Source organism: Gossypium hirsutum, chromosome A13 (assembly GCF_007990345.1).
Source record: "Gossypium hirsutum isolate 1008001.06 chromosome A13, Gossypium_hirsutum_v2.1, whole genome shotgun sequence".
Classification (NCBI taxonomy): domain Eukaryota; kingdom Viridiplantae; phylum Streptophyta; class Magnoliopsida; order Malvales; family Malvaceae; genus Gossypium; species Gossypium hirsutum.
The window spans coordinates 86,215,157-86,239,121 of NC_053436.1; the positions used below are offsets into that span (position 1 = coordinate 86,215,157).

Genomic DNA, 23,965 nt, shown 5'->3' on the forward strand with positions numbered 1-23,965 from the left:
GGAGTGTAGGTATGGGTGGGTTGATTTTATCCCCACATGGAGTGTAGGGTTGGACGGAGATAGGGTGTAAAGGCTGGTTGGGTAGGATTTCTTGTTTGCATAACTGTATTGTTACTGTCACTGAGATGGGCTCAGGCCTAAACTGATACTAATATAATAATGGGTTAAGGCCCTAATTGAAACTTAACCGTTACTGAATTGGGCTTAGGCCCAGATTGTATATGCTCATTGATTGGTTATTGGATATGGGATTACACACTGAGTTTTCATAACTCACCGATCTGTTTGTTTGTACAAGTAATCTCCAGGCTTAGGCGGGCCGTTGCTACGAGGGTCTCAAAGGTGGGCACACAACTACACGAACTTTCTCATTGGGTTTTGAATTATAATAGTTTTATTTTGGGTATTTTTAATGTAATAGGGCCCTTTTGGATTTTAATTTAATTTGGGGTTTTATATATTTTGATTTACATCTGCTAGTAGTTAGGATGTGGGATTTCAAAAAAAAATAAATGTTTTTGAAAACATCATGTTTATGCAACATGTTTTAAAAGCTTCCGCAAGAAATAATGTTTTAAAATTAATAACAATTTAATATGATTAACTTTTTGCCAAACGACTTAAATTTTGAAAATGAACGGGACATCCTAAAATTTTTGTTAAGATCACAAAGAGGTTAAATATATAGAACGAGTTTTTCAACGATATTATACTTTACAAAAAAACACTTCAATGTGACATCGAAAGATTCAACCATAACGTCCGGGCCGGGTTTGGGGGTGTTACATTCATAATTCCTAGTGATATGTTACTTGTACCCAACTATTCCTAAGGTTCAAATGAGATTTTTTGATCCCACATCTCTGTGAAACTTACTTGAAGTGTCGATCTCACTATCCATAGTACCAATCGCCCATTCATAACATAATAAGGCATAACTGAAATAGCAAATAAGCTTTTAAGAATTTACATAACATATATCACATATTTCATATATCACTTGTCATGTATCATCATTTTCTTGCATTTCATGTAATATTCTTCCATGTCATATACACCATTCCATCAATATTTCCAATATATTAAATCATACAATATATGAACTAATAGTAAGGGATATAATTCAAACATAACATAGCATTATTATTAACATACGAACTTACCTCGAATCCGAGCACGGCTAATTATTCCATTTTAGTCCATAATCTCGTACTTTCTCGATTTAAGCCCGAATCTCGATTTTCTTGATCTAACATGTCAAATATAGCTTATTTACTACTCACATTATTCATTGTGACCCAAAAATCATACTTTTGAAATTTACATTTTACCCCTAAACTTTGGCATATTTACACTTTTACCCCTAGGCTCGTAAAATGATTTTTATTCAATCTCTTTAAAGTTTAAGCCTAGCCAAATCATTTTCACAACTATAGCAGCCCATAATTTCCACTAAATCACACTTTTATGACAAATTTTATAACCTTTACAATTTAGTCCTTTTAAGCATTTCCACTGAAAATCACTTAGCAAAAGTCGTTTATTTAACACCCAACATTCATTTTCTACCATTAGACATGAAAAAAATGCTTATCACTCATGGGTAAATTTTTAAACATGAACCCTAGCTCAAAATAATGGTAGAAATAGGTAAATCAAGTTACCGGAACTTCAAAAATGTAAAGAACATTAAAAACGGGGTTCGAAATCACTTACAAACGAGCTTGGAAGCTTGAACCAAACCCTAGCCATGGGTTCCATGGTAGATTCGACTGGTACGTGAAGACAATGGACAAATTTGGATTATTTTGGCTTTTTAATTCTTTTAATTATTAGATTACCAAAATGCCCCTAACTTAAAAATATTCTATTTCACCCATTTCATGTCTATTTTTGTCCAACAATTAACCAATTGTCTAATTACCATTTAAGGACCTCAAATTTAAAATTTCAAAACAATTTGACACCTCTAACATGTAGAACTCAACTTTTGTACCATTTACAATTTAGTTTTTTGACTAAATTGAGTGCCCAAATGTGAAAATTTTCGAACAAAATTTTCACGAAATCATCTCGTGAAATTGTAGACAATAAAAATATAATAAAAATACTTTTTGTTACGTTAGATTTGTGGTCCCGAAACCACAGCTCCAACTAGGCCCTAATTCGGGATGTTACAATTCTCCCCCCTTTCTGGATTTTCGTCCCCGAAAATCCTACCAGAAGAGTGGTTTAGCTTACACATAAAATCCACTATCTCACATAATTATTGCTAAAGAACTTTTACTTAGGCTATGCTTAACACTTCACACTTTAATTTCTCATGCTAGAGCCATGAGTAATTCTTTGCCATATGACACATCAACTGAATCTTGATCTCTATCTGCTTAAAGAGAACTAGCATACTGAGAAATCTGACAATCTCAGAGATACATGACTCCATTGATCCGTTAAGCAAAAATTCAACACATACTGAAATGATTGTAGATTTCATCAAACATTTAGCAACAAGCCACAAAACATTTTTCTCTTTCAAAGATAAGAATAATCCTGATGACAATCCATGTATTCAAACATAAAGATCAGAAGTGTAGAGTTCTAAACTCGAGCACCAATATAATACTCCTGTGAGTTTTCTTGCAAACTCTATGTATAAACGCTGGATTTTCTACCCAAGCACTTGTAACCACATTTTTCTTTACTCAAAGACCAGACAATAACTAAATCAAGTCGTCTACGCTATCTCAAACTCAGATCTGGCTATAACATCGGATACTTTGAGCTATCACATTGCCTTTTTGTCTTATAACACCTCGTAAACCATTCAGCTACATATCGCTGAAAATCTAGAAGTCTCTACCCAATACAGACTGAACCAGTCCAAAGGCTTCGGTTAACAATGTTCTTGTCTATTCAAAGCTTTACTAACATGTAATAAACCTTTCGACTTTCACAAGATGAAAATTTTATCATTCAAAGTAGCTTTAAATCATATCGATGTCTTCTAAGATATATACACTCTTCATTCAGACTATCTGTCCTTTACCCGAAAAGAAAAGAAATAAAATCTTTTTCTCAAACATTAATATTCCATTTAATCTTTCAAACAATAACTAATACTGATTTAACAACCAAATCAGTCTTAATCACCAATAAATGACATTTCAAGAAATCCTCTCTTCCAGTCAATAGAACGATTCAACATGTAATCATTCAAAATTCACTTATCATGCCAATTAAAGTCTATTTCAATTGCATTAACTCAAGGAAGCATAAATATTCCCAATCGAAGGCATTAACTTGATTAACTTACTTGAGAAAAGAAATCCACCATACAAATTATAACTAGAAATTTCACCACTTATGCCTTTTTCGATATCAATTATTTGCACGAAGATTTAGAGAAATCCAGATACTGGAATCATCACGTTACTATAATCAACCAGAAGCATGATCGTAATTAACATAGTCATCATAGGCCAAAGAACACATTTTAGATATGAGCCACAATCGAAAATTTACGGAATAGAGATGACATAAAAACCAAGATAGAGAAGTCCAAGACAAAGAAATCCATGATAAAGAAATCCAAGATACAGAAATCCAAAATATAATATCATAATGAAAGACCCAGAACAACGATCATAAGAAAAATATGAAGGATCTCAATAATTCTTCAGAGAAAAGAAGAGCAGAAGAATACATCAATCCAACCCACTGGAATTAAATGCAACAAGGATAATATACCTTCCCATATATGTATATCGAATATAGCATCAATTAGAAGAAACATAAGTATAACATCATGTGCATTTTCTCATAAAATCCCAACAGACAGAACATAACAGAATACCAGAGAAAAATAGAGTAATACCAATTATAAACCAATCAGGTTATCAATGCTTTCCTCTAACGTCAAGATTAGAAAACATCCTCATGCAATAACAATTTATTCGAAGATAGATAGCCCCAGTAACATTTCCGAGAACAAATAAACTCATAGAGTACCCCAAGAGAGACAGTCATAACATGCTTACTGAAATTACCATATTCAGATATCTTACATTTCAAAATTTATTCCTCCAACTATTTCTACCATCACAAATCCCATATTATGAATTTTATCGAAGAAGATCGGTTTTGAAGAAATTTCAGTTAATACATCTCTCAACATCACACCTTACAACTTCTGTATGTACAACTTCTATAAGTACTTATCAATCCAATTTAATTTTTGATCATATCTATAATCATTCTACCACTGAACTCTTTAATCTCATAATTGTGAGCTTATCCAACACTGATCTCATAAAAAATCTTTACAAAATACCATTCTGGTAAAGGGGTGGCGTCGTGAGGTCCCTAATTCGTCTCTCACACACATAGACATACACACGACTTTCATCATTATAGTCATATTGTCACCATCATCTTATTCACTTTAGGCAGGCTAATATTCATGTTTGTTTTGCGCAGACTTTTCAACTACCTTGTTTTAAACAAATTTACTTATATATGTATTCTATGAACTCTGAATAACTTTACTCATCATTTTCCATTCAATCAAACAAGTCAGACACATAACATCATATAAGGGTCGAGTAAACATGGATAAGTATATCACAGTCTAAACTCTCATCTTGCATATCATCGTATACATATCATTACATTCGTATGAATCAATCCATCAATTTAACATTGATAAGTTCATTACATTATAATCCTTTGTCTCATTTAAAGATATCATTAAAATTCATCAACATTCAACTTCCAATCGGGACAATGACAGTTTTATCCATAACATGATATTATAAACATTTATTCATACCTTTATGAATTTCTTTTTATCACATTCACTTAATCAAACAAGTCAAGTGCACAATTTCACATGAACATCAAACAAGCATAGGTACTCATCATAACATGAACTTTCATCTCACATGTTATCACGTACATATCATGAACTTTTATTCATACTTTTCTGCATTCAAACTCATCATAACTATAATTTACTCAAATACCTTAGCTTCACATTGAACATGGTCGGTGTAGCTTAGTTGGAGAGCACCTTTATCTAAACAAGATAGTTCTCATTCACGTCGGGAGACATCACACTATCGCAGATTAGTGGCATGTATAGCTAGACTCTCATGCTTGCTAGGTTAGTCTGAGAACCGACTAAACCATAGCTCTGATACCACTAAATGTAATACCCCTTACCCATATCCGATGTTGGGGCAGGGTTCGAGGAGTTACCAAACTTAAACGTACACAATTTTGTAAAATCGAGCCATAAAATTAAAAGCATTCAATCACATGCATAATGTCCCTTACACAAGCTATTGAGCCTCTAAACATGTATTAAAGGCAACTTGTGACCTAAACTGAGAACTTTGGAAAGTTTTGGGAAAGCTTAGAAAAATTTTCATGAAACAAGGTCACACGCCTGTGTGGACACAGGGGACACGCCCGTGTCCTCAGGCTGTGTAACTCTCTATTTATGACGCCAGCAAAACAAATTAAACCACACGGTTAGGCCACACGTCCGTGTGCTAGGACGTGTCCTCCATATGGCTGAGACACATGGTTGTGTCTCTGCCTATGTGACTAGCACTTAGGCTATTTTCCAAGCCTTTTGTTACCATTAATCCCTTACATTTTTGCACACATCAAATATATACATCATGGCATCATTTTAATGATTTAGCATACTCCACTAAGGTATATTCTTAACATTAACATGCTGTCTTTCACGAATTATAGATACTCGTATAACGCTAAATCTAGATACAAAAATCCATATACACAACCCTCTCATATGATGATCGTTATACCAAATTTTCATGTTCATCGACTTATCAAGTGACTTTATTTAAACATCTAGCATTCATGTCCAATCATCATCGTCTTATTTCCATATCATACAATTACTTCATGGCTATGACCATTTCAATTGGTCATGAAGCATTTATCATACACATGTTTTAACACCAATCATGCATGTCCCACAAGCATAAACACATCATAGCATCACAAGCATTAGAACTTAGCATGGATAACTAGGCTTACAAGTCACAATCATTATAAGCCACATCTCATGGATATATACAATTAATCAATATAAGCCAATACATTTGGCTATTCATAACAACATCTATCATAAAAACTAAGTCCCTATACATGCCACTCACTTGAAGGTGCTTAATACATATATGTTAATACTCCAAAGGTGATGACTTGATAGTGCAATGTTGCCTCCGACGATCTCCAACCCCGAGCTAACCTGACAACACCAAAAGAAATGAAAAAGAGAGGGGTAAGCTTTATAGCTTAGTAAGCTCGTACGAAAATAATGAGCAATTTATTAACATGTTTTTACCAAATTCTTACAACATGTTCTCATGGTAACACAATCGAATTTACACATAAATCCACTATTTGCTCATATTCCAGTCAAGCTGTCTACTCGAGTCATAGTCGTTAAATTATTTATAATTTGAGCTACAGGATTTTAAATTAAGATTCGCTAATTTTCCTTAAAACTAGACTCAATAAGCTTTAATTTCAAATTTATTCAGTCTCTAATTCGATTTTCACAATTTTTGGTGGATTTTCAAAGTCAGACTACTGCTGCTGTCTAACACTGTTTTAGTGCGATATCATGATAACTATCGTAAGTTCAATTTCAGCTAATCATGAACTCACCATTTCATGGATTCCATGTTCAATTATACAAAGACATAATAACATAACCATAAAGATTATTCATCATCCAAGCCTTTTTTCATACTTATCATATGTTCATATATATACATATACATAAACTTTCTCACCATAAGTCATTCTTCATCAAGGCATTGCTCATGAGTTTATCGTACATACCTGTACTCACTTGTAATATATCACATAATTGTACCTTCTTTAACATGCCATCCTTGGGTCTTTCATCACATTATCCATTGCATTACCCGTTGAACACTTGGAATACTACTGGATATGCAGAAACTTGCATATAAGTGCCACATATACATATGTAGCCAAAGCTACCTCATAACATGTAATGCTTACAATGGAGCTACTCATGAGCTTGCTCATAAAAGCCATCGATCAAGGTGTAGCTACACGGGCTACTCACACAAGTTGTTAGGTATCCTACCAACTCAAGGATTACCTAGCTAGCGGTAGGACAAACAAGACCATTGCCCAGAACTCAATCACATGTATCCCATCCATTATGAACTCGGACCAACTCAACGAGCTTGGATGCCACATGTATCGCATCTATTATGAACTTAGACCATCCCAACGAGTTCGGATGCTCGCATCCATAATGAACCCAGACCAACTCAGTGAGTTTGGATGCCTCATACATCACGAACTCGGACCAACTCAACGAGTTCAGATTTCATAATTCCTAGTGACATGTCACTTGTATCCCAAAATTTTGGGCCTAAAAGTATTGGGCCTTGAGCGTGGGAACTGTTAGTAGGCGACTTATAAATATTTTAGTTGAGCAAGAAAGTGACACAAATTGTATGTTTGGTGTGGTGGTTAAGTGAGTTGGGTGTGTTTGGGGATGTCTGAGAAGTCTTAGGTTCAAATCTAAGCTTTAGCAAAATTTTAGTCTTTCCCTCAAGTGAACCTTGGCTTTAGCTTGTAGGCCTTATAAATATTAGTGGTTAAAATTTATCACAAGGAAGCCTGTGGTCTAGTGGTTATGGCGTCATTGTGGTGGAAAGGGATCTTGAGTTCGAATCCCATGATTTGCAAGGTACATTTATTTTATTCCTATGAGGTGAGAAAGGTAGAGTTGGATTAAAACACTCTTGAGGTGGTTGTGGTGTTGATCAAGGGAAGAAAATCAAGGGATATGATAATGGTTGTTATGTACATGGAAGAGAATTGGGTGGAGAAAATCAAGGAATTTCAAACTTGGAGAGTGTTGTAGCCGAATAGGGAACTAGTGTGTGCAAATTCGGTTAAGGGGTCCATTTGTGTGCATTTTTCAGCAATTGGAGAGTTTTGGAAGTTGTTCTCTTTGTGCAATTTCAATTTTAGGGCATTTAGTGCTGAATTGTTACCTTTGTTTTCTCCTTTTGCAAGTGTAGCCGAATTCAACTGTGACCATTTGGGCATTTTTGTGTGACTCTTTACTTCTCTATTACCTCTCAGGTGCATTCGCTTGAACAATTTCTTCTCCCTCTCGCTCTCAGTATTATCTTCCTTGGTAAGTTGTTCCTTGATTAGCCGAAGTTTTATTTCTCTTTTCTCACAAGAAATTCAACTACATTCCTTAATTACCTTTCTTCTCCTCTCAAAATCCCTTTTGGTTCTTGGCAGAATATAGTTTTCCTCTGCCCCTGTATTTGGTTTCCTTCAATTTTTTCCTAACCAATTGATTCACTTTCCTTTTCTTAACCTTCTATCAGTTTTCCTGCTTTGTGGTGTTGGCCGTTTACTTTTGTGTCTACTATTGGTGTTGTGGTTACGATCTTGCAAGGTTCTGACAAATCAATAGAGTTCCAGTGGAGTGAAGAAGCACTGGTGTTTGGGTAGCAATCGAACCTCTCTCCCGCTAAGGTAAATTTGATGCCATATTTTACCTTGAGGCTTAGGCCGAACGTGATCTGTTTCTCCTCAAGTGATGTAAGTGGGTGTTGACCTTTGTTGCCAAGAGGTTAATTAAATACCATAAATGATGTAGGTTGTTGCTTGAAGGATTTTCGCAAAGTTTTGCAATCAGATATGTATTCACGCCCCTCTTTGTTGGAAATTTAAAAAAACCGAAAAGCTAAAAATTTGCCATTTGAGGCCTTACGAGCGTGCGATCACTCGTGTGGTAAACCGAGCCCACAGATCAGGGGCGATAGACTGTTGAGACTACTACAAGTGTTCTCGTGTACTGGGCCTCAATGGGCCGTGTGGGCCCAATAGGCTCATGGGTCCCACACGGATAAATTTTGCGGTAAATGAAAAATTATGAAATAGGCTATGGTGTTCGCATAGTCATGACTGAAATTGGGCTAAATGGGCTACACGAGCGTGTAGGCCAATTTGGGCCGAGCAATGGGCCTTGGGCCCATTTACACCGTTTTGACCATCTAAGTTTCCTAGGTCACTCGAGGCAATGACAAACCATCTATGAGGTCGTAATTTGTACTAGGATCCTAAAATTAGTAAAATGACCAAAATACCCCTAAAGGGTAAAGTGACTGTTTTACCCCTCGAAGGTAAATGACTGATTTGTCTGAGATTTGTATGACTGATTTTGTGCATGACATTCTGCATACATGACATACTGCTTGGGATTGGGACATTGTTATGGAGGAAGAAACCGTATGGGCGGCTGTGCTACATATTCTAATATTAGCAGCTTTGCTGCGACTCTAGTTAGTGCCGCAACCGGTGCTAACACTGTAAGTGTAGGGATGGCGTGGGTGATTTATTCCCCACAGGTAGTGCAGGGTTGGGCGGAGGCAAGTGCAGGGTTGGATAGGTTATCATGCATTAATCCTATGGGGTTGAAATTGAAATGGGCTAGGCCCAACTGATATTGGTTCTGATATGGGCTAAGCCCAACTGATATTGTGATAGGTTGAGACCCAAAAGTTAATGAATCGGGCTTTGGCCCACATATTTTCTGAATTGGACTGTTTTGTTACTGAATAGGGCTCAAGCCCAGATTGGTTCTAAATTCTATTTTTGACTGATTGTTTGGATGCTCGGGGATTACACACTGAGTTTTCGTAAACTCACCCCATTTTTAACTGTGTAAATAATCCCCTGCATTAGGAGGATTTGTACTGCAAGGGACTCGGAGATGGCCACACATCTGCTTTTGTTATCTACTACATTTATCTGCTTTTCAGTACTTTAATTTCAATTTGGTTTGTAATAAGGCCTATCTGGTTTTTATTTTAAACTTTGGGGATTTTATTTACTATGTTTGATATTTGTTTGAAGTAGATCACGGTTTTGTAAAATAATAACTGTTTTCATAACACTACATTTTCGCAACTAAACTTTTAAACATCATGTTTCCGTAAATCGACTATTTTAAATTAAGCTTCCACAACAAACACCATTTTAAATAGGAATAACTTTCCAGTAAACCACATTTTGCAAAATAAACCAACGTAAACAGAGGTTTTCACAAGTTCTAAAATGGCCAGAGGTTTTAAATGGTAAGAAAGGTTTTCAATAGAAACATGGTTTTTGAAAAACACTTCAATGTGACACGCCAGATTCGGCCATAACGTTTAGGCCGGGTTTGGAGTGTTATAATTAGTGGTGTCAGAGTTCGGTTGCAAAACTCAGATGTGGGGTGGGTTTTAAAATGGAATTTCTAAAAGAACTGTTTCAAAAGATTTGGAGTATTTGAACTATTTTACTAGATGTTTCCTGAAAATGTGGTTCACCGAGTCTCCGGCGCTGAATCTGTAAGTGTTCTGAATACTCTTGTCTGCTTTTAAACTATTATGCAATAGGAAACATTGTGATTACTTTAGAAATTTGACCATACTATTCTAGTTAGAGTAAACTGTGAAATCATAGGAAACTAATATTGTAGTGAGCCTGCGTATTCGAAAACAAACTCTAAACTTCTGCTTCTCATAAAACATCTGTTTTATTTCTAGAACTATGAGTTAATCTGCATAAAATTTCTAATTCAGATAATATGTAAATCGATTATGAGCACCAGAGGTACTCGTTGAAGGAGTACAAGAGGCCACAACAGAGGCCATGGAAGTGCTAGGGTTGGGTCATCATGTAACACCCCAAACCTGGCCTGAATGCTATGGCCGAATTTGGCGTGTCACATTGAAGAGTTTTAGCAAAAACCTTGTTTTCATTGAAAACCCTTCTTTAAGATATGAAACCTTAGTTAACTTATGAGAACACTCTTTTCAGTTGCGAAAGCTTTGTTTAAAACATTTGATTTAAGAAAACTTATCATCTAAAAATTTAGTTGCGGAAACGTAGTAAACATGCTACAAATCAAGATACCATGTTCAACCTCTCATAATTACATTGCATAAAAATAATAATCCAAATAATAACAAAAAGGAAGGCCTTATTATAATCCAGTCTGTAACCACTTAGCAATCAGAGACTTATATGCTTTAAAATGAAAAAAACAAGTCCAAATTGTCTTGCTAGCTAGCCACCCAAAGTCCCTCCAAACATCGAACCTCCTACTGAGCATCACCTGAAAATAAAATAAAAGAGGGGGTGAGTTTTCGCAAACTCAGTGTGTACAACCCTCGACAGAAAATAAAAATTCAAAAATCATCATACATCAAACATGCAATGCAATCCTATTCAAATTATCCATTCGCTACACACCAAATTCGTCCCCCATCACACCATGTGGGGATATAAATATCGACCCACCCAGCCCACATACCAATGGTAGCCCGGTTGCGGAACTACCTTCATTTACATATTGGGCTTTAAAAGCCGTCAGTGGATCCATGATTGTCAGGCAACCATGTGATCCTCATATACTTCCTCCGTACCATAATTCCCACCCCATATGCAACCTAAGCAGAACATCATATGTATGCATGTCACATCCACAAAACTTACATTCAACACTTAGGGGTATTTTGGTCATTTTTTCCCTTAGGGGCATTTCAGTAATTTTCCCTTAATTACTGTTTTCACTTACCTTGGCCCATGAACAAGCCCCGTGAGATAAGGTGAACGAAATCTATATACCAGGTAGGATTCCAGAGAAGAAGAGGTGGGTCATTAAGACCGCTTAAGTACCAAGCTCTCCCTAGATCCAATCGTAAACATGCATATACCCGTTGCCACACCTTAACCCTATGACTTGTCCACGGTCTCAATTAATTAATTTAGTTTTATGTAGTCATCATAAACTAGGCCCAATACCCCTACATACATGCATATAGCCCACTAGGCCCAATCTTATTCAAATGGCCCATCTAGCCCAGTTCATGTTCTTATGGCCCACTAGGCCTAATTCACCTTCATATGGCCCATTAGGCCCAAATCATATTATACTCATGCTCCCATACAAATTTTCAAACACATAGCATCACTTATCAATCTTTGCCTATTATGGGCCCAATAGCCTATCTGGCTCATTTAGCCCATTTGGCCAATTCTCAACCCAGGTCCACGGAATTGCCCGTGGGCCTCAGGCAACCCATCGGTTTCCTCTCCATGAGTGTTCGCGCACTCATGTGACTATCGTATCCCAACTTTCAGCTTTTCAGCATTTTGGCTTTTCAGCTTTTCGGCATTTTGGCGTTTGCCGATTCATTGTGTGTGTGCAGTTGGAAACACAAAAATTTATATACTTTTTCATACCCAATTTTACTTTCATGCAAATTCAGTTAAATTCTTGTCAAAAAATAATTAAATATTATAAAATAATTAAATCATGTTAAAAATATGAACATGGTGAATTTATTTTATTTTATACTTAATTTTGATTAATTTTGACTATTTTCGACAGATTCACGCAAAGGTTGAAAATTGGCTCGGCTGACACTACTGAAAGCACAAAACTGAGAAGCAATTTGAAGTATCGAGGTTCTTTAATTTCCAAATTAAGACGATCCAGAAATGTGTATTAATTCATAATTTAATTAATTTTAATTTATTCCCCATTTAATGTGGGTTAAATAAATTATTTTTAATTAATTATGGAGAAAGGGTCCAGTTGAATCGCACTAGTCGGGCCAAATTGAGTGAACCGAACCAGCCACTAAATGGGCAGCCCAGAATCATCCATATGCTGACCCAACTCAGCATTTTAGCTGATTAAATATTCTTGCAAAAAGGCCCTCAAAAGACTTCTAAATTGCATTCAAACCCCACCTTAAATTATGGCTTTGTAGATTTGCCCCAAGCTTAAAATACTAAAGTTGAGACTCTCAACTTTTCCATGTGTGTGGCTGGCCAAGGGAGGTCTCTTTGGCTGCTGGATTTTTCTATTTTTAGCAGCCACAATCAGCTATAAAAGCCACACCTTGCTGATCATTCAAGGCATCACTCACTTTACATCATTCTCTCATTCCCTCTCTCACTTTTCTCTCATTTTTTTCCATTCCATTCCCTCTTGTTCAAGTGCCGATTTCTTATCTTGGGAAAGAGGCTTCAATCAAAAATTTTGGAGCAGCAATTAGGTGTTCATAAGCCACCTTGATAGCCAAGGCCAACAAAAAATGAAGAACGGAGCAACTAGTCAAGCCACAGAGAAACACCGGATTTGCATCTTATTCCCTAACTATTTAATTTTTCTTGTTGTTTTGACGAACATGTTTATGAATATTTATGCTGTTGAAATGGTTATTTTAATCAATTCAGCTTAAATTATGTTTGTGTTGGGTTGATTATATTTTGCCTGCTTGAATTGTGAAAATGATGTTTATGCTGTTATAGGCCTCGGTAAATTGCTTGGTTAAGTAAAATCATGCCTAAGTTATTCTTGTGTTACGACTGTGAGGTAACTAATGAATTAATTATTTAAACGGATTGAATTTTTAATTAATTGACACAATACTTAATCAGTGCATGTTTAATCTTCTAAGGTAGCTGAAGGGTAAATTAGCAATGTATCTGGCGATATTATTGCCTTGCATAACTTACTAGATTATTGTGATTAAATTGTTTCATGGTAGGGATGCCTTGTTACTTCACAAAGTCTGTTATATGCTTATTAGATTTAATTAATCGTTTGAATTGACATAGGGATATGCAAGAGATTGGTTCAATTTAATGAGTATGTATGTGCAATAACATGTTTGCTTGCTAGAATCTGTTTAGTCGGTTGAATTGACATAGGGATATGTCAAAAGATGCATGGATTTTTGTATGTAAATTTGTTCATACGTTAGCAAATTACCGGGTTGCTGTGAATTTATTCGTAACAGTGTAAACATGAGTTTAATAATTCTAAGTTAAAGGAATATGATTAATCCAACACAAGTATGTTACCTTGATTAAATCTTATTTGAAATCATGCATTAGAACTCCTTTGTTTTATTTTTAATCATTTACTTAGTTTTTAAATAGTTTTTGACCATCTTTTAAAGCCAAATTATTTTTACCTCACCAAAGTGTTTTACAACTAACTTCATAAATAATTATTTTACAGTCCCTGTGGGTACGATAACTTGAAATTTACTTGTCACTTTATTACTTGTTACGATTGTGTACACTTGCACATTTTTTCCATTGTTCCAAGTTTTTGGCGCCGTTGCCGGGGACTGTTTCAAAAAGTTGTTATTTGTGAATTTGTTAGTTTTACATTTTGGTTTATTTTTCTGTTTAATTTTTAACTTAATTAATTTTTCTGTGATTATTTCAGGTGTTTATGAGTATTGACCGAGTTATTGACCTACTCTCTGTAGACCCTGAGATTGAACGAGCTTTTCGAAAGAAAAGAAGACAAGCAAACCAGTGAAGGACTGAAGGAATGAATTTTGAGAATATGAATCAAGGAAATAGAGCAAACCTTGCTCAAAATCCTATCCTTATTGCTGATGATAGGGATAGAGCCTTGAGATAGTATGCAGCACTTGTTTTTAAAGATCTTAATCAGGGTATTAGGAGACCCAAAATCGAGGCACAACAATTTGAGCTGAAGCCAGTCATGTTCCAGATGCTTCAGATAGTGGGCCAATTTAGTTGAATGCCTATAGAGGATCCTCATCTTCAATTAAGACTATTTATGGAGGTGAGGGACTCTTTCAAATTAGTTGGAGTTTCTGATGATGCATTACGATTGAAGCTATTCCCGTACTCACTAAGGGATAGAGCTCGAGCTTGGTTGAATTCATTGCCACCAAACTCAATTTCTACATGGAAAGAGTTAGCTAAAAGATTCATCATGAAGTATTTCCCGCCTAGTAAGAATGCTAAGTTGAGGAACGAGATCACTGCTTTCCAACAAATGGATGATGAGTCCTTGTATGAGGCACGGGAATGATACAAAGAGCTATTACGGAAATGCCCTCATAATGGAATCCCACATTACATCCAACTTGAGACATTTTATAATGGTCTTAATGCTTACACGAGGATGGTAATGGACGCTTCTGCTAACAGTGTTCTCCTTTCTATGTCCTATAATGAGGCTTACGAAATCATCGAGAGGATCGCCAATAACAATTATCAATGGCCAACCAATCGAGTCGCGTCAGGAAGATAAGTCGCTAGAATGCATGAAGTCGACGCTCTCACTTGCATCTCAGGTATCTTCAGTATCCTTAATGCTTAAGAATCTTACCAGTAATGGGTCTAACAATTTTGCAGCCCAACTACGTCACCAGTTTGAGAGTATAGCCTGTATTTATTGTGGGGAGGGACCTTTGTTCGAAGAATGTCCACCAAACCCTGAATCCGTATATTACATGGGTAACCAGAACCAAAACCGAGGAAGGCAAGGACTGCAATCCAACTTCTATAACCCATCGTGGCGAAACCACCCGAATTTTTCTTGGAGCAACCAAGGGGCTGGAACCAGTAACAACTACGCTCAACCTAGACCGACTTAGCCGCCTAGTTTTTCCCAACAAGCTCAGAAACCAGCTTAGGCCGAATCATCCAATAGCTTAGAGAATTTATTGAAGGCATATATGGCAAAAAATGATGCCACTCTAAGGAATTTGGAGAATCAAGTGGGCCAGCTAGCTACTGAACTCAGGAACCGACCACAAGGTGCTTTACCTAGTGATATGGAGAATCCGAGGAATCCAGAGAAGGAGCATTGCAAAGCGTTGACATTGAGGAGCGGAAAAATAATAGAGGCCAACACTATCAAAGCTGAAAAGGAGCCAGCTGATGCTCAAGGCTTAGAGGAATTTCAACCGAGTGTTGAAATTCCAGTTGCACAAGAACCAGAATCTGAAAAACCCGACAAGGTAATTCCAGAACCAGCTAATTTCGATCAACTAACAACTCTGTTAGATGTAGAATTGCCGCAGAAAATGAATCAACTAATTCCATTAAAGAAACCACCACCACCCTACCCTCAAAGACTTCAGAAGCAGAAGCAGGAAATTCAATTCAAGAAATTTCTAGAAGTACTCAAGCAACTTCGCATCAACATCCCGTTGGTTGAAGCACTTGAACAAATGCCGACCTACGTCAAGTTTATGAAGGATATCCTGTCCAAAAAATGAAGACTTGGAGAACTTGAGACGGTATCTCTGGCAAAGGAATGCAGCGCATATCTTCAAGACAAACTACCCCCAAAGCTGAAGGATCCTGGATGTTTTACCATACCTTACAACATTGGAGCAACATATTGTGGTAAGGCTTTATGTGACTTAGGTGTGAGTTCAATATTTAGAAAGTTAGGGATAGGTGATGTAACACCCCGTACCCGAGTCCGTCGCCGGAGTCAGACACGAGGGGTTTGCAGACTTAAATCACTTCTTTGCACAATCCATTTTAAATTTTCCAGGCAAGCTGGCTAACTGCGTCACTGTCACCTTAAAAATCATATCTTGAGTTTCATAACTCGAAAATAAGTTTTGTGATTTTTCCCTGAAACTAGACTCATATATGCATCTAAAAATTTTTTTCTATAATTTTTGGTTGGGCCAATTAGTACAGTTTATTAGTCAAAGTCTCCCATGTTACAGGAATCGACTACACTGACCTTTGCGCATTACGACTTGGATATCTCCCTGTACAAGGCTTCAATACTGATTCCGTTTGTTTATATAGAAACTAGACTCAAAAAGGAATCTATGCATGTATGGAATGACTTCTAATTATCTCTGGTTAATTTATAATGAATTTCCAAATTCGGAACAGAGAATCCAGAAACCATTCTGGCCCTGTCTCACGAAAACCTGAATATCTATTAACATACTGTTCATATGATCATTTCATTACTTTCCTATAAAAATAGATTCATCAAGTTTCGTTTACATAATTTATTCACTATTTAATTCCATTCCTACTATTTTTAGTGATTTTCCAAATCTACATCACTGCTACTGTCAGCATCTGCCTTTAAGGTAGACTTTACCTATTTCATAGTTTCCATGATTCAACTAGCCCTTTTAGCATAAGTATAACTAAACGGATAATTTCATATGCACAAATTCTCAATATCATAATTACTTCACATTACCAACCCTTATATTCACACACAAAAGATCAACTTAGCCAAGGCCGGAAACTCATAAATTTACTGAGCGAATATTATTCGAAGGGAATCAACTATTCCAATGCACACACGAAACATACCTCATTGTTGGGATTTTACAAGCGTATTAACTGAAATTTTTACAGCAAGATCGCTCATTCCTAAATCACGTACCTTCGGAATTTAACCGGATATAGCTACTCGTTCAAATGCCTTCGGGACATAGCCTGGTTATAGTAACTCACACAAATGCCTTCGGGACTTAACCCGGATTTAGTAACTCGCACCAATGCCTTCGGGCTTAGCCCGGAATTAGTAACTCGCACAAATGCCTTCGGATCTTAGTCCGGATATGGTCACTTAGCACAAAGCCTTCGGGACTTAGCCCGGACATCATTCGAATAACCATGGACATTTAACAATAAATCATGACACATTCGTATTTCATTTTCATTAGCAAAACTCAAACACAAGACACTTATCACTCTTACAATTTCGGCTCAATAGCCACACACAAAGAGCATGATTTTGATTTGCTTAAAACATGATCTAATCAAATCATAATTTAAGCTCTATTACTCAAGAACTTACCTCGGATGTTGTCGAACGATTTTGATGGCTATTCGACCACTTTTTCCTTCCCTTTATCGGATTTAGTTCCCCTTTGCCCTTGAGCTTAATTTAACAAATAAATTGATTTAATCATTTGAGCATCGAAAAGAGGAACTCAAGGTACTTAGCCCATATATAATTCATTAGACATCAAAGTCACATATGTACGGAATCATGAATCAAACTCAACACATTAGTTAGTATTCTCCTTAGCCGAATTTTCTAAGTCAAGATAAATCCTTCAATATGCTTACCTATGGCCGAACAAACACATCAACCTATGTACTCATTCATGTGGCCGAATATGCATGTTTATGTTGAGGCCAATTATATACTTAATACCACACACAAATGGCATACATTTTACTAACTAATGCATTACATATTATAACTCAATACGCATCCATCATTTACTCCATAACCGAAACACCATCATATGAAAATATATACCTTGAGATATTATATATGTCATGCCAATACATCATGTGCAAACATATATATATGTGTAAGAGCCGAATCACAAGGTTGATTATAACCAAACATAAACATAAATCCAAAACACAAATCTTACCTACCATGCAATAAGCATAAATCATACTTATGGATATACCATGGCCGAATACATCACAACACCTTACCATTTCAATTTTGATCATGGTTAAACAAAGAACTTAATGTCTCACTCAAAAATGCTAAAAAGAAAATCCAAGAGTTAATCAATCCACCATCACATGTATCATTAACAAGCTTCACATTTAGCATGCAATGACATTAACACAAAATCCACCTTGGCCGAATATCATCCCCATGACATAGCAAAGATTTGAACCATGGCTAATTAGAACTCAAGCTAGCAACTAAAAACATGCATGAATCTCATGGCACAACATCAACATACCTTAATCTAGATACAAGTATGGCTGAACCTCCTCCTAATCCTCTTCCAAACCAAACATGAAGCAAGAACTCCTTCCTTCTTCCTTAGAATTTTCGGCCAAGAATGAACCAAAGGATGAACACTTTTTTTTGTTTTCTTTTCTTCCACTCACGGCAATGGGGGGGAGACAATCACACACATTCTTTCCTTTTTTTTTCCATTTCTTTATTACCCATACTCCTTATTTTATTTTTTCCTAACATACATCACTAACATAACATGTTTGTGACATGTTTCCACTCATAGCATGGCCGGCCACTAAGCTTAAATTTGGGTAAATTGACATGCAAACCCATCATTTTCACAACATGCATTAATAGGCCATTTCACATTTGCCTAGCACATTTCTAAATTTTCTCACATAAGTCCTATTTGATAAAATTCACTTACAATTGACAAAATTCAAACATGAAATTTTCACACATGCATATATACATATAATAAGCATCAAATATGACAGCTAATTATTTTTATGACTCGGTTTTGTGGCCCCAAAACCACTTCCCTACTACGGTCACTTTAGGGCTGTCACAGGTGAAGTTAGACCTACTACAGTTACACTTCAGCTAGCAGAACTATCCTTAGACATCGAGAAGGAAAAATCGAGCACCTATTGGTACGTGTAGATAAATTTATCTTCCTTGTTGATTTTGTTATCCTACACTATGAAGTAGACAAAGAAGTGCCGATTATCATAGGAAAATCGTTCTTAGCAACTGAAATGACCCTTATTAATGTGCAGAAGGGCGAGTTTACAATGCGTGTTCAGGATGATCAAGTAATATGTAATGTTTTTAAGGCTATGCAATTTCCTGACACAATTGATGATTGTTCTGCAGTATTCAACTTAGAGGATTCATTAGTGGAAAAGGAGCTCAACTATGTTAAGGATCCGTTGGAACAAATTTTGACATCAGATCCTCCAAATAATGAAGAGGAGGATGAATACTTAGGTTTGTTAGAAGCTAATCAAAGGGGATTTAATCCACAATCTCGCTTTGAATCTTTAGAGTTAGAGAAGAGGAAGTATGCCCAACCAAAAGCGTTAATCGAGGAACCACCTGAATTAGAACTCAAGGTATTACCTTCACATTTAAAATACGTTTATTTAGGTAACACTTCTACTTTGCCTGTGATTGTTTTAGCAGAATTAACTACTGAGCAAGAAGAGAAACTCATCTTGGTGTTGAAACAATTCAAGAATGCTATTGGATGGACCATAGCCGATATCCGTGGTATTAGTCCATCTGTATGCATGCACAAGATTATCTTGGAAGATGGCGAAAAGGGACAATGGATAGACAATGAAGACTGAGCCCCATTATGAAGGACATGGTGGAAAAAGAGATTATCAAGTGGTTAGATGCGGGTACCATTTATCCCATCTCAGACAGTTCATGGGTAAGTCCGATCCAGTGTGTGCCAAAGAAGGGAGGTATCGCAGTCGTAAAGAACGAGAATAACGAGTTGATACCAACTAGAACAGTTATGGGATAGAGGATTTGCATTGATTACCAGAAACTGAACAAGGCAACTAGGAAAGATCACTTTCCTTTGCCATTCTTGGATCAGATGTTGGGTAGACTCGTGGCGTGAGACTATTACTATTGTCTCGATGGATACTCGCGGTATAATCAGATTACAGTAGCACCAGAAGATCAGCACAAGACAATATTCACCTACTCGTACGGTACATTTGCATTTAGACGCGTGCCATTTGGTTTATGTAATGCACCTGCTACATTTCAATGATGTATGATGTCTATTTTTACTGACATAGTTGAGAAGTACTTGGAAGTTTTTATGGATGACTTTTCAGTATTCAGTGATACTTATGATGATTGCTTAGCCAATCTAGCTAGGATACTAAGGTGATGCGAAGAAACGAACATAGTACCTAACTGGGAAAAGTGCCATTTCATGGTACAAGAAGGAATTGTTCTAGGGTATCGGATAACGAGACATGGAATCGAGGTAGATAAAGAAAAGGTAGATGTTATCGAGAAACTCCCACCTCCAACATCTGTAAAAGGTGTTAGGAGCTTTTTAGGCCACACCGAGTTCTATCGAAGATTTATCAATGACTTCTCCAAAATTGCTAAACCCTTAAGAAAATTATTGGAGAAGGACACGGCGTTCAAGTTCGATGATGAATGCTTAAAGGCTTTCAAATATTTGAAGAGTCGATTAGTTACGACACCCATAATCGTCACACCAGACTGGAATTTTCCATTTAAATTAATGTGTGATGCAAGCGACTTTGCAATAGGCCTGTCATGGGCCAGCGAAAGAACAAAGTTTTTCATCCCATCTACTATGCAAGTCGGACTCTTACAGGAGCTCAATTGAACTATATGGTAACAGAAAAAATAGCTACTTGCGATTGTATTTACTTTTGACAAGTTTCAATCTTATCTTGTAGGTACGAAAGTAACTGTTTATATGGACCACTCGGCAATTAAGTACTTACTTGCCAAGAAAGATGCTAAGCCGAGACTGATCTGGTGGGTGCTTCTACTTCAAGAGTTCGATTTAGAAATTCAAGATCGGAAGGGAGTAGAAAACCAAGTAGCAGATCATTTGTCCAGATTAGAGCCGCAAGAAGGGAATTCACCTAGTATACCAATTCAGGAAACATTTCCAGATGAACACATACTGAAGGTAAGTCATGTCCATAGTACCCCTTAGTTTGCTGATATTGCTAACTATTTAGCTTGTGGTTTGATGCCAATCGATAAGACGTATCAAAAAAGGAAGAAGTTCTTTCATGGTGTGAAGTACTATTTCTGGGAAGAGCCATATTTGTTTAAAAAGTGTGCAGATCAGATGATCAGGAGATGTATAGCAGACGATGAAGTACAAAAAATTTTATACCATTGTCACTTAGCAAAAATTTTATACCATTGTCACTCAGCTTCGAGTAGAGGACATTTTGGAGGTACTCGTACAGCGGCCAAAGTATTGCAAGCCGGATTCTTTTGGCCAACACTATTCAAGAATGCATATGCTTACATAAAGAGCTATGACCGATGTCAAAAGGTCAGAAATGTCACCAACAGAAATGAGATGCCTTGAACAAACATCATTGAGGTAGAATTGTTCGATGTATTGGGTATTGATTTTCTTGGTCCTTTCCCTCCATCTTTTGGTCACGAGTATACATTAGTAGCAGTAGACTGATAAACTGTAAATTATACATATTTTTACCCCATGTTTAATGCATTTTATAGATGATTTCTCATTAGAATTGGTGAATTTGATGCTTCTAATACTTTAATTTCATGTTTTGCACTTAGGATAGCACCAAGAGTCAAAATCAGCCAAAAAAGGACAAAATGGACCAAATCGAGAAGATGACACGGCCTAAGCCTTGCCACATAGGCAGCTCAGACGCCCATGTCTTTCGAGGGTGTTGACCAAGGCTTTCATGATTCACACAGCCTGGCCATTGTCCTACATGACCGTGTGCAATTTAACGGATCAAACACGGCCTGGGAATCACGTCACACGGTCGTGTCACACGGACGTGTCCCTACTGAGCCCAAGTTAAGTCTTATTCAGAAAAGACCACTTTTGAGGGTTTCTAGGCATTCCAAAGCCAATAAATACACACTAGAGGGGGAGGAAAAGGGGAGACAAAGAAGGGAGGTAAGGAATTACCCCAAGAAAGCCGACTGATCCATCTTAGAAGTCGAATTCATCATCAAGACTGAAGATCTCTCCTCAATTTCCCTTCAGGAGTTTTGGGTTTTCTTTATGTTTTGTATTCTTTATTCTTCTGAGATGTTTTCTTATTTAGTTATGAACTAAATCCCCTAAATACCTAAGGGGAATGAAACCTAAGACGAATCTTGTTATTATTTCCTAAATCGTATGATAAATATTTAACTTGTTCTTAATTATGTGTTCCTAATTCTTGTTTTGATATCCCAGGATATTGATTCAAGACATGCTCTTATTCAGAGGAGGAATAGACCCTGTCTAAGAGTACCTTTGTCATAATTAAGTGGAGTTGATTGCACGCCTAGAAATAGGGTGACAAGATTTTGCTGGATTAGGGTGAAACCTAATAAGGGGATCCATAGATCGAGTTAATGCAACCCTAGAGTGTTAATTAGAGAAAAGTCTCGGTTATTCAATCTAGGGATTAGACGTTATTAGTCTTGAATAGGGATAATAACATAATTTAGGGATCTCTACGAAACAAGTTGAATGAATAAATCGTCTGATTCGGAGCCCGAATAACAAGTAAAGTCTAGGCGGATTTTTCCTTAGGTATTGTCTTCTTTCAATCGATTTTCCCAAAAGCAATTCCCCAATTCTTTCCTCTGTGCATTCTTAGTTTAATTAGTTAATTAAAACAAAACCCTATTATTTTTAGACTAGATAATAAAAAGACAGCCATTACTAGTACTTTTGGTTCCCTTGGGTATAATATCTCGGTCTTGCCATTACTATACTATTGTTCAATAGGTGTGCTTGCCTTTTCGTTGTGATGATAGTTAGTCTAGGTTTGATCTTCTTTATAAATATTTATTACTTGTTATGAATCACGCAATCAAGTTTTTGGCGCCGTTGCCAGGGAACTGAAATATTAGGAACACTAAATTTTTATTACTTTAGTCATTTATTTTTCTTGCAATTTTATTTTATTTTATTATTTATTAATTTACTTTTTCTCTCTCTTAGCAGGTTTTTATAGTTTATGACTAGAAGAAACCCATCGGGACCATTACTTTTTGACAAAGAAATAAATCATACAATTCGGAAAAAACAAAGAGAAATAAGGCGCAGCTTACGATACACGAAGAACGAGCGAGAAGACGATACTCGACCCCCTACCGATGAGATGGCTAAAACTCAAGGCAATCAGCTACCTCCTGCAATTGCGGCTAATCAAAATCTTGCTCCACGTACTATGTATAATTATGCTAAACCTTCTTTAACAGGAACTGAATCTAGCATAGTTAGACCTGCTGTAGCTACAAATACTTTTGAATTAAAACCTAACACTATTCAGATGATACAGCAGTTTGTTCAGTTTGATGGTTTGCAGGATGAATATCCCAACGCTCACTTAGCGAACTTTCTAGAATTTTGCGATACATTTTAAATCAATGGCATTCTAGATGATGCCATACGTCTTCGGTTGTTTCCTTTTTCACTGAGAAACAAAGCTAAACAGTGGTTGAACTCGTTACCATAAGGGTCTATCACTACTTGGGAACAAATGACCTAGAATTTTTTACTAAAATATTTTCTGCCGGCTAAAAAGGCTA

General features: G+C 36.5%; 1 non-coding gene across 1 annotated transcript; it reads right to left on the reverse strand.

The window, feature by feature from the left end:
* Positions 1 to 14,896: 14,896 nt before the first annotated feature.
* On the reverse strand, positions 14,897 to 15,003 carry LOC121213275 (small nucleolar RNA R71). Its single transcript, XR_005908658.1, has one exon. It is a non-coding gene; the product is annotated as a small nucleolar RNA R71 (small nucleolar RNA).
* Between the last annotated feature and the right edge of the window lie 8,962 nt (positions 15,004 to 23,965).